Source organism: Canis lupus, chromosome 27 (genome assembly GCF_003254725.2).
Source record: "Canis lupus dingo isolate Sandy chromosome 27, ASM325472v2, whole genome shotgun sequence".
Taxonomy (NCBI): Eukaryota; Metazoa; Chordata; class Mammalia; order Carnivora; family Canidae; genus Canis; species Canis lupus.
In genome coordinates, this window is record NC_064269.1 from 26,333,968 (window position 1) to 26,346,717 (window position 12,750).

Consider the following 12,750-nt stretch of genomic DNA (forward strand, 5'->3'; position numbering starts at 1 on the left):
AAAGAGAGAGGCAGAGACATAGGCAGAGGGAAAAGCAGGTTCCCTATAGGGAGCCTAATGTGGGACTCAATCCCAGGACCCAGGATCACACCCTGAACCAAAGGCAGATGCTCAACCACTGAGCCACCCAGGCATCCCTGAGTTGTATAAGTTCTTTATGTGTTTTGGGTATTAACCCCTTATTGGATATAGAATATGCAAATAACTTCTCCCAGTCAGTAAGTTGCCTTTTTGTTTTGTTGATGGTTTCCTTTATTATGCATAGCTTTTTAGTTACATCAATTTGAAAAAAAAATATGTACCCCATGTTCATTGCAGCATTATTTACAATAGCCAGGATATGGAAGCAACACAAGTGTCCATCAGTAGATGAATAGATAAAGAAAATGTGGTTTATGTATATACAATGAACTATTAGTAATAAGGAACAATGGAATCTTGTCATTTGTAACAACATGGATGGACTGGGTGGCTTTAGTGCTATTTGAAACATGTCAGTCTGAAAAAGATAAAATCTCATATGCTTTTAGTCTTATATGGAATTTAAGAAATAAAACAAATGAAAAAAAAAGGAAAAAAGAGACAAACACAACCCTCCTTCCAAAATACAGAGAAAAAGAGGTGCTGCCAAAGGAGAATTGGGTAGAGGGATGGGTATTTAGAAAAAGGGAATTAAGAATACACTTTCTTGATGAGCATTGAGATATGTGTGGAATTATTGAATCATTATGTTGTATACTTGAGAGTAATATAACAACACTGTATGTTAATTATGACTCATTAAAAAAATGAAAGAAACTAGAAAAAGTCAAAAAGAGAGAGAGAAAGATGAAATATGGCGCCCATCCTTAAAGAGCTTATATATTCTAATCCAATGGGTAAAGCATAGCTATAACACCAAGTAGAAAGTGTTGTCATAAGTAATATACAAATAAAGCCTCTTGGAAATTCAAAGTAGAGGATGTACATTTGTGGCTCACACAGGGATGAGGGTTGAATAGTGAAATCAGAGAAGACTTTGTAGAGGAATGGCATTGGAGTTGGCTCTCTCTAGGGAAAGATAGGGTTTTGACACATGTAGGCAGCAGGGAGAGACTGTAGGCAGAGAGAACAAGACTAGGAAAACACGGAAAATGAAGCAGGTGTCAGAGCACACTGGGCAGGCTGTGTAGCCTGAGCCATTGCTGTGTGAGAGGGCAACAGAGCATGCACAGGTGGATTGGAGTAGAGCTTTCCTTTGTGAGCACAGAGCACTTTGGCTTTGAACCCACTGCCCATGCTGAAAATCCCTGGGGCTGGTTCTTCTAATTGGCAACATCTGTATTCTTGGACTTAGTTTCTCTGCTGAGGTCTGCTTTGATCCACCTGCTCAGAAAGTGTACAACTGAGAGCCAGATGTCCTGGGTACTGGTCTGGTTTCTACCACTAACCAGCAATGTAACCTTGGGCAAACCCCTCAGTGCCTTTCATGCTCTGCTTATTTATCTGTAACAGGAGAGGTCACAACCAATCATTTGTAAAGTTCTGTGTAGTTAACAAATTCTCGAATTACCTCTGGTTCTTCTGTCCTATTCTCTCAACTAGGTCTCTCTACTGCCCATGATCTGTACCTGTGTCCTGCCCACTTCTCACTACAATCTATTGTTAGAGCCATAGAGGTAGAATAAATAATACCCCACGTCCCCCTCCTATGTTTGAAACCAGTTGATAATCAAGATATAAAGACATGATTAAACCATTAACTGTAGATCTGCAGCCTAATTGGTTTGCTAATCCCACATCGCTAAATTAGACAGACTTACTCCTCATCACAAGTAGTGCTGAGCACCCCACGACTCTCCACCACAGGAAAGAGCCTTTTGTTAGATTTTCTCCTATGTAAGTAGGTTGGAATGCATGTGTCTTTGTGGTCAGGGTGGTTCTGGATACAAAAAGAAAACCAACAAAAAATTGCAAGGGGTTGAGCTGGGCATGCTCACTGCTGTCTCTTCAACTCAGTAATCAATGTCACAGTGAGAGAGGGGGATTGAGGGAGGCCACGAATAGTACTCTGCTCAGTGATGCTCAAACTTCAGCAGTTGTCACCTCACCTGAAGGGCTTCTGAAAATAGATTGCCCCTCTCTCCAGGGTTTGGAACTCAGTAGGTCTGGGTGGGGCCCAGAACTTCTACTTCTCACATGGTATAAGGAGATGCTGATACTGCTGGTTCAGGGACCACACTTTGAAAACCAAACCTCCAGCTGAAGCCTTTTCACATGTAAAGATGAAGCAAGAGAAACATAGATGCTAGATAGTAATAGCTACGATTTGCTGAGTACTATACCCTATACTTTGTTCAAACACTTTACATAATCACTTATTTAAGACAAAAGTTGTATGAGATGAGTACTTTTTAAAGATTTTTATTTATTTATTCATGAGATATTGAGAGAGGCAGAGACATAGGCAGAGGGAGAAGCAGGCTCCCTGCAGGGGGCCCAATACAGGACTTGATCCCAGGATCCCAGAATCATGACCTGAGCCAAAGGCAGACGCTCAACCACTGAGCCACCCAGGTGTCTGAGATGAGTATTTTTATGCTTAATTTACAAAAGTTGAAAGTAAGGCTCAGAGAGGTTAAGTCATTTGTGTAAAGTAAGTAGTGAAGCTCAGATTTGTACCAAGATTGAGCAAAGTTGATGCCTCTAACCCCTGAGCTATACTCTGCAAGGAATAGCCAGTCAGTAAGGAATAGATGGTGATTGAAACTTGATGGCATACAGGTAACTGAAGAGCAGCGGATAATATCATATGGTGAATAATGAAAAACAATTTCTATGTGTTTCGTAGCTATAATCAGAGACACACTTAGTGACACATGCAGCTCATACTCAGACACTGTCTCCTTCACTCTCACTGTGCCCTGCTCTGCAGTCAGGAGCTTGGAATGGGGGTGTGGCTGGGTGCATAGGTTGATAAAGCACCTCATTGAAAGTCATGTGTGTGTGTCTACTATATGGACATATGTGTTTGAATTTGAGTGGAAATATGCACCAAGGAGTGGGTTATGATTATCTTGGTAGGTCTGTAAACATGGGCATATTTGTTATGCTCCCCTTTGGGTGGATGGTGTGTGTGTGTGTGTGTGTGTGTGTGTGTGTGTGTGTACAAATCCTGAAGGAGTTCAACCAGCTATAAGGAACCAGCTGCCTTCCAGCCCCGGCCCTGTTTGGTGTGTTTGTAGCAAACCTTGATATTTTTTTCACCTCTTCCCAAGGGAACCTCAATGAGTTTTCTTTATGGGAGGTTCATGGCCAACGTGCTAGACTGCTGTGGAGCCCTTATGAATCTGCTACAATAAAACAGGTTTGCAGTGGCCACAAGGTAATTGGCTCCTGACTTTTACATTCTAGTCTAATACACAGCCAGCCTTGTGTGCATTCTACCCAGGTAACCACCTCTATTATCCTAGAATCTCCTCATGGAAGGTCTAGGAGAAGCCATTTTATTTGTTTCTTTGCTTTCATGTGTGACTCTCTATTTGAGCCATCCCAGAAAGAGAAGAACTGAAAATTACACCAGTGAAGCAATCTAGAATTTAGACTGTGAGAAACTGGTCATTTGTGGAACTAACTTATTAAAAATGTGATGAGCTCTAACAGAAGCAAGGATGATAAGAGGAGTTGAATGTCTCTGTTACTTCTTTAGAAAACAGGAAGCAAAGCTCCTAGAAGCAGGAGGCAGGAGGACCTGCAGGTGGTTTGAAGGCAGACACAGGGCAGGAATCCTCTGCTCCACCTTCCAACGCCAGTGGGAAGGCTGTTTTATGAGTGATTTTTACGACAAACTTTAATTCACATGTGACATTTCACAGCATCTCTTACCCAAAGAAGGAGGAAATATGAATATTTGTGGACATATAATGTCAGAAATTAGAGGAAAATTGAGTATGGAGATGGAAGGAGGAGAGGTTTCTCCCTTTTCCCAGGTATGCAAATTACCTAACTTTATTTGCGTAATATGTGCTTCTCTGTGCTTTGTGCTCTTCTCAAAATCCTTTCATTGTTAATAAAAAAACTCAATGCGGGGAGAGAGGAGATGAGAGACATATAGATGGAAGCATAATGGGTACCCTCTTCCATTTGAAACATACATCCCTCCAATAAGATCAGGTGTAAGAGCAGTGGGGATAAATAGACCCTGAGCTGGGACCTAGGTCCTGGCTCCTGTCTTCTGTATTCAAAGCCTCCAGCTTCTGCAGTTGTAACTTGAATTTCACTGGTCCCTCACTCTCTCATAATGAACAGAAGTTCAATATCAAATGATGCCCAAAGTCAAGAAATCCTTCCAGTGGTCATGCCTATATTTGGAATTCCACAAATTAATCTCTATTAAAGAGATTTGCCCAGTCAGTTAAGTGTTCAACTCTTGATTCCAGCTCAGGTCATGATCTTAGGGTCCTAGTATTGAGCCTCACAGTGGGCTCTGTGCTCAGACTTGTCCCTCTCCTTCACACGCTTGTGCTCTTAAATAAATAAATAAATAAATAAATAAATAAATAAATAAATAAAATCTTTAAAATAAAATCCTACACAATCATCACAGTCCAGTTTAAAAGTTAACTTCCACTCACGCCTTCCTGGATAATCTCCATCAGAAGCAATTTATCTCCTCTGACCTTCTCTAGTCCTTTTTGCCAGTCTCACCATAGCTGTCACTCCTGCACACGGTGTTCAGGTATAGTTACCCTGTATCTTACCTCTCTATCTCACTCAACTATACACTCTGGAATGGACAGACTGTGCCTTGTATATTTTATATTCCCTCCACAGTACTTAACACAGAGCTAAAGATTTGTTTAAAAAACTTTCATGCATGGTATACAGTTGGGGCAATTAATTAATTAAGATATAGAACTAGATGAATTATGAACACTGATGAAAGATATTCTTGTTAATGTAAGTGTGGACATGATACTTTCAGGTATAGATCATATTATTAGGGAATGTTTATCCCTAACTAATAGATTTACTTCCATATAATGTATTTATTCATCATTCATTTTTTTCTTTATTCAAATATAGAGTTTTTTAGTGGGAAACAGACAATAAGGCAAGAAAACAAATGTTCAAATAATTAGAGAATGTTGAGGAACACCAGGAGGAAATAAACAGGATCTTATGGTAAAGAATAATGGGAAATTTTCTTTAGATAGGTGTGTTTGGAAAGGCCTTTTTGGTCACTGTAACATACTTATCCTATTATGATTATGAGTTAATTGCATTGCTAAACTGAAGTGCAATAATAATAAACTCCGTAGAAGAATGAGAATAACAGCCTTCTCACCAGGGAGCAGGTTTATCAACCCAACCTTAGGATTTGGTTCCTTTTTTGGTCCATGGTCCCCAACTACCCTCTGCCTTGGGGAGAGGGGAAGTCAGGGCCCACTCTTTGCCTCAGGATGGACCCCGCCCTTTCTTCTCCAGCTTAGGAATTGGCAAACAAAACCAGCGTTAAGAACTTTGATCTTGCTAGAGACTTGGTGACAGATCAAGGCAGAGGGCTCTGAAGTCATGCCCCAGGATGGGAGGAGATGGAGACAGAATTTCCCAAAGAGAGAGGCTAATTGCTGTCAGAGACTCCCTCTCACCTCCCACTTCAGTCTTAGCAGGATCTGGATTCTGTACTCCTTGGGGGAGCTGCTCAGGATTTGCAGCTTTTGTAGGGGGTAGATATCCCCTGAGTGACTTTAGAAACAATGCCACCACCACCAACCCTCATGATTCCTGGATCCCTGTTCCAAGGCTGAAGACAACCCACGCTGTGAGGATCAGGCAGTCTGCCACTATCCCAGCAGCCTCAGCCAGCTCTGTCATTACCAGGGTCTTTCTTTGTCTACTTTCCTGCTCCCTCCTCCTGGCACAGTTTGATAGCATAAGCTTCTGTCTTTTGCAGAGCAGTGGTCCCATAAGGAAAGGCTTGGGGGTGGGTAAGAGGAATCTGAGACTAGGACCTGGAGTTTTTACACCCATAACCCTTACCCCAGCTCGCTTCCTATTGGGCTAACACATTCGGGTTGCTAGCTCAAGAGTAATGGTTCCCCCTCTCACAAAGGCCCTGCCCTTCTTGGTCACACTGAGAGATACCTCAGATTGTTGACAAGGGCTTATGTAGGACACCATAAGTTCCTCTAACTGATGTTGTAGCCCTCACTGTCTTCAGCTTTCCCTCGCCCCACTGAGACCAGCTTCTCTGCAAGTGATGACCTGCACATGGATACAGGCTGTACTTCTGCTTCAGGAGGAACCCTACCTCTCTGCTCCATAGTCCAGAATGGTGCTGTCTAGAGGGCTCACTCTGCTTTATTTAGAGAGACACCTGTTGGAAAAGGAAGAACTTTCTTCTTGCTGCTCAGGGCACACACAAGACATACTTCTTATCCTCAGAGATGGACAGGCACTTTGGAGGAGTGGTATCTACAGAGCCCTTGTGGTCAGACAGCCAGGTTCTTGTCCCAGCTGGTCCACTTGCTGTCCTGAAGTAGGAAGTATATCTTCTAACATCTGCCCTAGTGACAGCACCTGGGATGAGGTGAAATGGGATTTAGATCTGACCAGGGACTGCATATTCTGGGTGCAGGGAAGTGAAGTGGAAAAAAAGGAACACTGCTTGTCAGAGGAAAAGGAAGAGTGAGGCCAGAAGACATATGGAGGCAGGGCAGTGGTGAAGCCGACTCCTGAATCCAGGGAGCCCAGATTTATATCCAAGGCAGAGTTCATAATCTGTAAGCTGCACTAATACACTAGTTCCTAGCTGAAGGCCCTTTCTGGAGTCTCTCCCTCAGTGGACAGGAGCAACTGGCTCCCTTCTGAGGCAGAAAGGATAGGGTATGTGGATCAGGACAGGCCAAGGCAGGTTTGGTGTCAGAGATGATATGGATGTGGGTGAATATGGGCAGATTTTCCCAAGGAGCTTTGTTCGAAAGATGGAGGAGAGAGGATGGGACATAGAGGAAGGAAGATGGTACAATTATCTCTCTGGGTTCACTGGATTAAGGGTGAGAGAGAAGGGGAACTTTAGTCAGAATCATGGTTTCCATTAACTGCCTTGCTTCCCTACTTTATTCCCTTTCAACCACAATTTAAGAGATTGAAAACAGAAAGTAGATTGCTAATGACTTCCCTGATCCTCCATTCCACATCACATGAGTTTATTCTGTCCTGTCTCCCCGGAGCAGACACTCCTGTGACTCATCTGTTTCAGGGAAATGGTTTTCAGTCTCCAGTCCCTTCCAGAACAGGCTCTGCCACAGCAGAGCAGCGTGTGTTCTGGGGATTTCTCCCTCACACGTGAACTCCTGTTGTTTACCTACAGAAAACCTGTCTGCCTCCCTCCCCATTCCTCTCCCTTCGTCCTCTTTTCCCTCCTCACCAGGCCAATTTCTTCTATAACTCCCCACCTAAGTTGGGGATAATGTTCTGTAGGTTTCACTCCTTCTACTCTTGATTCTTCAGTCTTTTGATTCTCCCCCTGCAACCTCTCCCTCCCTACCTCCTTCCCATCCTTGTCACTTCTCTCCACTCCCTGCCTGCTCGGTTCTTCCTGCCTTCTTTCTGGGTCAGTTCAGTTCCTTTTTCCTCTCAACCTTCTTCATCTATGACTCTGATTTTGAAGAGATTGGAAGATGAGGTTTAAGGGCAGCGTCTGTGAGGGAGTGGACTTTGGACTCAGAAAGGAACATGATGGTCAGACATCAGGAAGAACCTGATAGGCACTGACAAAGTGGCCTAAGTGCCTCTTGAATCATCTTCCCTAAGAGATGGAGCTGAGGTGCAAGTTACAGAGACTTAAATAAAAAGGGTTAGATTAAATGGACTAGAAGATCTCTTTACCTGATATCTAGACTTAAAAATATCCTAATTATAAGGATCACGGGCAAATGGGAGAAGACTCATCTGGGGATATGGGCATCCCCAAGTGCATCCTGTATACAATCATGAGGAAAGTGGGGCCACCCACTCTTCTACAAGTCCACAGGTAACCCCATGGAGTGGGATGCACTCAGGCTTTTAAGGAGCAATTTTGTATCTTAGCCACAGAACAGTTCAAAGTGATAGTTGAATTAAATAATTGTTGGGGAGTCCATTCTATTGTTCCATTGTTCAAGTAATCATATATCTATGGGGTCCTGTTATTATCCCCACAGCGTGTCAAGCATGAAAATTGTTAATACATGAGCTATTGCGTCAATTTGTCTGGTTGCAATTGTGTAGCTAGGCAAAAGCAAACATTACAGACAATCAGAATTAGGATTTAACATCCACAAAGGTGTGTTACTGAAACATAATTTTTCTTTCTGAAATCGTCATTATTTCCAAAGACATTCAATCAAGACTAATTCATTGAAAAAGCGAGTGCCATTTCAACAAAGTTGGCCTAAATATTTACATAAGCTCAGCAAGAATAGTGATTGACTTTACAGAGGTCTTTCTTTTTTTAATTTTTATTTTTTTATTGGAGTTCAAATTGCCAACATATAGCATAACACCCAGTGCTCATCCTGCCAAGTGCCCCCCTCAGTGCCCATCATCCAGTCACCCCAATCCCCTGCCCACCTTCCTTTCCACTACCCCTTGTTCTTTTCCCAGAGCTCTCATGTTTTGTCACCTTCACTGATATTTTCACTCATCTTCTCTCCTTTACCCTTTATTCCCTTTCACAAATTTTTATATACCCCAAATGAATGAGACCATATGATGTTTGTCCTTCTCCGATTGACTTATTTCACTCAGCGTAATACCCTCCAGTTCCATCCACTTTGAAGCAAGTGGTGGGTATTTGTCTTTTCTAATGGCTGAGTAATATTCCATTGTATACATGGACCACATCTTCTTTATACATTCATCCTTTGATGGAACCGAAGCTTCCATAGTGTCCACATTGTTCCACAATGGACACTGCTGCTATAAACATTGGGGTGCAGGTGTCCCAGCGTTTCACTGCATCTGTATCTTTGGGGTAAATCCCCAGCAGTGCAATTGCTGGGTCGTAGGGCAGATCTATTTTTAGCTCTTTGAGGAACCTCCACACAGTTTTCCAGAGTGGCTGCACCAGTTCACATTCCCACCAACAATGCAAGAGGGTCCCCCTTTCTCCACATCCTCTCCAACATTTGTTGTTTCCTGTCTTGTTAATTTTCCCCATTCTCACTGGTGTGATGTGGTCTCTCACTGTGGTTTTATTTTTATTTCTCTGATGGCCAGTCATGCAGAGCATTTTCTCATGTGCTTGTTGGCCATGTCTGTCTTGCTCTGTGAAATTTCTGTTCATGTCCTTTGCCCATTTCATGACTGGATTGTTTGTTTCTTTCCTGTTGAGTTTAATAAGTTCCTTATAGATCTTGGATACTAGTCCTTTATCTGATACGTCATTTGCAAATATCTTCTCCCATTCTGTAGGTTGTCTATTAGTTTTGTTGACTGTTTCTTCTGCTGTGCAGAAGCTTTTAATCTGGATGAAGTCCCAATAATTCATTTTTTCTTTTGTTTCCCTTGCCTTTATGGATATATCTTGCAAGAAGTTACTGTGGCCAAGTTCAAAAAGGGTATTGCCTGTGTTATCCTCTAGGATTTGGATGGATTCTTGTCTCACATTTAGATCTTTCATCCATTTTGAGTTTATCTTTCTGTATGATGTAAAAGAATGGTCCAGTTTCATTCTTCTGCATGTGGCTATCCAATTTTCCCAGCACCATTTATTGAAGAGACTCTTTTTTCCAGTGGATAGTTTTTCCTGCTTTGTCAAATATTAGTTGATCATAGAGTTGAGGGTCCACTTCTGGATTCTGTTCCATTGATCTATGTGTCTGTTTTTGTGCCAGTACCACACTGTCTTGATGACCACAGCTTTGTAGTACAACCTGAAATCTGGCATTGTGATGCCCCCAGCTATGATTTTCTTTTTAAAAATTCTCCTGGCTAATCGAGGTCTTTTCTGATTCCACACAAATCTTAAGATGTTTTGTTCCAACTTGCTGAAGAAAGTCCATGGTATTTTGATAGGGATTGCATTAAACGTGTAAATTGCCCTGGGTAGCATTGACATTTTCACAATATTAATTCTTCCAATCCATGAGCATGGAATATTTTTCCATCTCTTTGTGTCTTCCTCAATTTCATTCAGAAGTGTTCTGTAGTTTTTAGGACATAGATTATTTACCTCTTTGCTTAGATTTATTCCTAGGTGTCTTGTGCTTTTGGGTGCAATTGTAAATGGGATTGACTCCTTCATTTCTCTTTCTTCAGTCTAATTGTTAGTGTATAGAAATGCCACTGACTTCTGGGCATTGATTTTGTATCCTGCCACACTGCCAAATTGCTGTATGAGTTCTAGCATCTTGGGGTGGAGGCTTTTGGGTTTTCTATGTACAGCATCATGTCATCTGCAAAGAGGGAGAGTTTGACTTCTTCTTTGGCAATTCGAATGCATTTTATTTCTTTTTGTTGCCTGATTGCTGAGGCTAGGACTTCCAGTACTATGTTGAATAGCAGTGGTGAGAGTGGACATCCCTGTCTTGTTCCTGATCTTAGGGGGAAGGCTGCCAGTGTTTCCCTATTAAGAATGATATTTGCTGTAGGCTTTTCATAGATGGCTTTTAAGATGCTGAGGAATGTTCCCTCTATCCCTACACTCTGAAGAGTTTTGATTAGAAATGGATGCTGTATTTTGTCAAATACTTTCTCTGCATCTATTGAGAGGATCACATGGTTCTTGTTTTTTCTCTTGTTGACATGGTCTATCACATTGATTGCTTTACAAGTGTTGAACCAGCCTTGCATCCCGGGAATGAATCCCACTTGGTCATGGTGAATAATCTTCTTAATGTATTGTTGGATCCTATTGGCTAGTATCTTATTGAGAATGTTTGCATCTGTGTTCATCAGGGATATAGGTCTGTAATTCTCCTTTTCGGTGGGGTCTTTGTCTGGTTTTGGAATTAAGGTGATGCTGGCTTCATAGAACAAATTTGGAAGTATTCCATCTCTTTCTATCTTTCCAAACAGCTTTAGGAGAATAGGTATGGTTTCTTCTTTAAATGTTTGATAAAATTCCCCTAGGAAGCCATCTTGCCCTGGACTCTTGTGTCTTGGGAGGTTGTTGATGACTGCTTCAATTTCCTCCCTGGTTATTGGCCTGTTCAGGTTTTCTATTTCTTCCTGTTCCAGTTTTGGTAGTTTGTGGTTTTCCAGAAATGCGTCCATTTCTTCTAGATTGCCTAATTTATTGGCATATAGCTGCTCATAATAAGTTTTTAAAATCGTTTTTATTTCCTTGGTATTTGTGGTGATCTCTCCTTTCTCATTCATGATTTTATTAATTTGAGTCTTCGGGATCCCTGGGTGGCGCAGCGGTTTGGCGCCTGCCTTTGGCCCAGGGCGCGATCCTGGAGACCCAGGATCGAATCCCACGTCGGGCTCCCGGTGCATGAAGCCTGCTTCTCCCTCTGCCTGTGTCTCTGCCTCTCTCTCTCACTGTGTGCCTATCATAAATAAATAAAATTAAAAAAAAATATTAAAAAAAAAAAAAATTTGAGTCTTCTCTCTCTTCTTTTTAATAAGGCTGGCTAATGGTTTATCTATCTTATTAATTCTTTCAAAGAACCAACTCCTGGTTTTGTTGATCTGTTCCACAGTTCTTCTGGTCTAGATTTCGTTGAGTTCTCCTCGAATCTTTATTAACTCTCTCCTTCTGCTGGGTGTAGGATCTATTTGCTGTTTTTTTCTCCAGCTCCTTTAGGTACAAGGTTAGTTTTTGTATTTGAGTTCTTTTCAATTTTTTGATGGATCCTTGTATTGCAATATATTTCCCCCTCAGGACTGCTTTTGCTGTATATCCCAAAGATTTTGAACGGTTGTATCTTCATTCTCATTAGTTTCCATGAATCTTTTTAATTCTTCTCTATTTTCCTGGTTGACTCTTTCATCTTTTAGCAGGATGGTGTTTAAATTTCCACATTTTTGAATTGCTTCCAAACTTCTTGTGATTTCATTCTATTTTCAAGGTATTATGGTCTGAAAATATGCAGGGGACAATCCCAATCTTTTGGTATCAGTTAAGACCTGATTTTTGACCCACTATGTGGTCTATTCTGGAGAAAGTTTCATGTACACTTGAAAGAATGTGTATTCAGTTGCATTTGGATGTAAAGTTCTGTAAATGTCTGTGAAATCCATCTGGTCCCATGTATCATTTAAAGCTCTCATTTCTTTGGAGATGTTGTGCTTAGAATATCTGTCGATTACAGAAAGCGCTGTGTTCAAGTCTCCCAGTATAAGTGTATTATTATCTAAGTATGTCTTAACTTTGTTTATTAATTGATTGATATACTTGGCAGCTCTCACATTCGGGGCATAAATATTGATGATTGTTAGGTCCTCTTGTTGGATAGATCCTTTAAATATGATATAGTGTCCCTCTTCATCTCTTACTACAGTCTTTGGGATAAACTTTAATTTATCTGATATGAGGATGGCTACCCCTGCTTTCTTTTCAGGACCATTTGAATGGTACATGGTTCTCTAGCCTTTTATTTTCAGGCTGTAGGTGTCCTTAGGTCTAAGACGAGTCTCTTGTAGACAGCAAATAGATGGGTCTTGCTTTTTTATCCAGTCTGAAACCCTGCACCTTTTGATGGGATCGTTAAGCCCATTCATGTTCAGAGTTACTATTGAAAGATATTAATTTAGTGTCATCATGATACCTATGCAGTC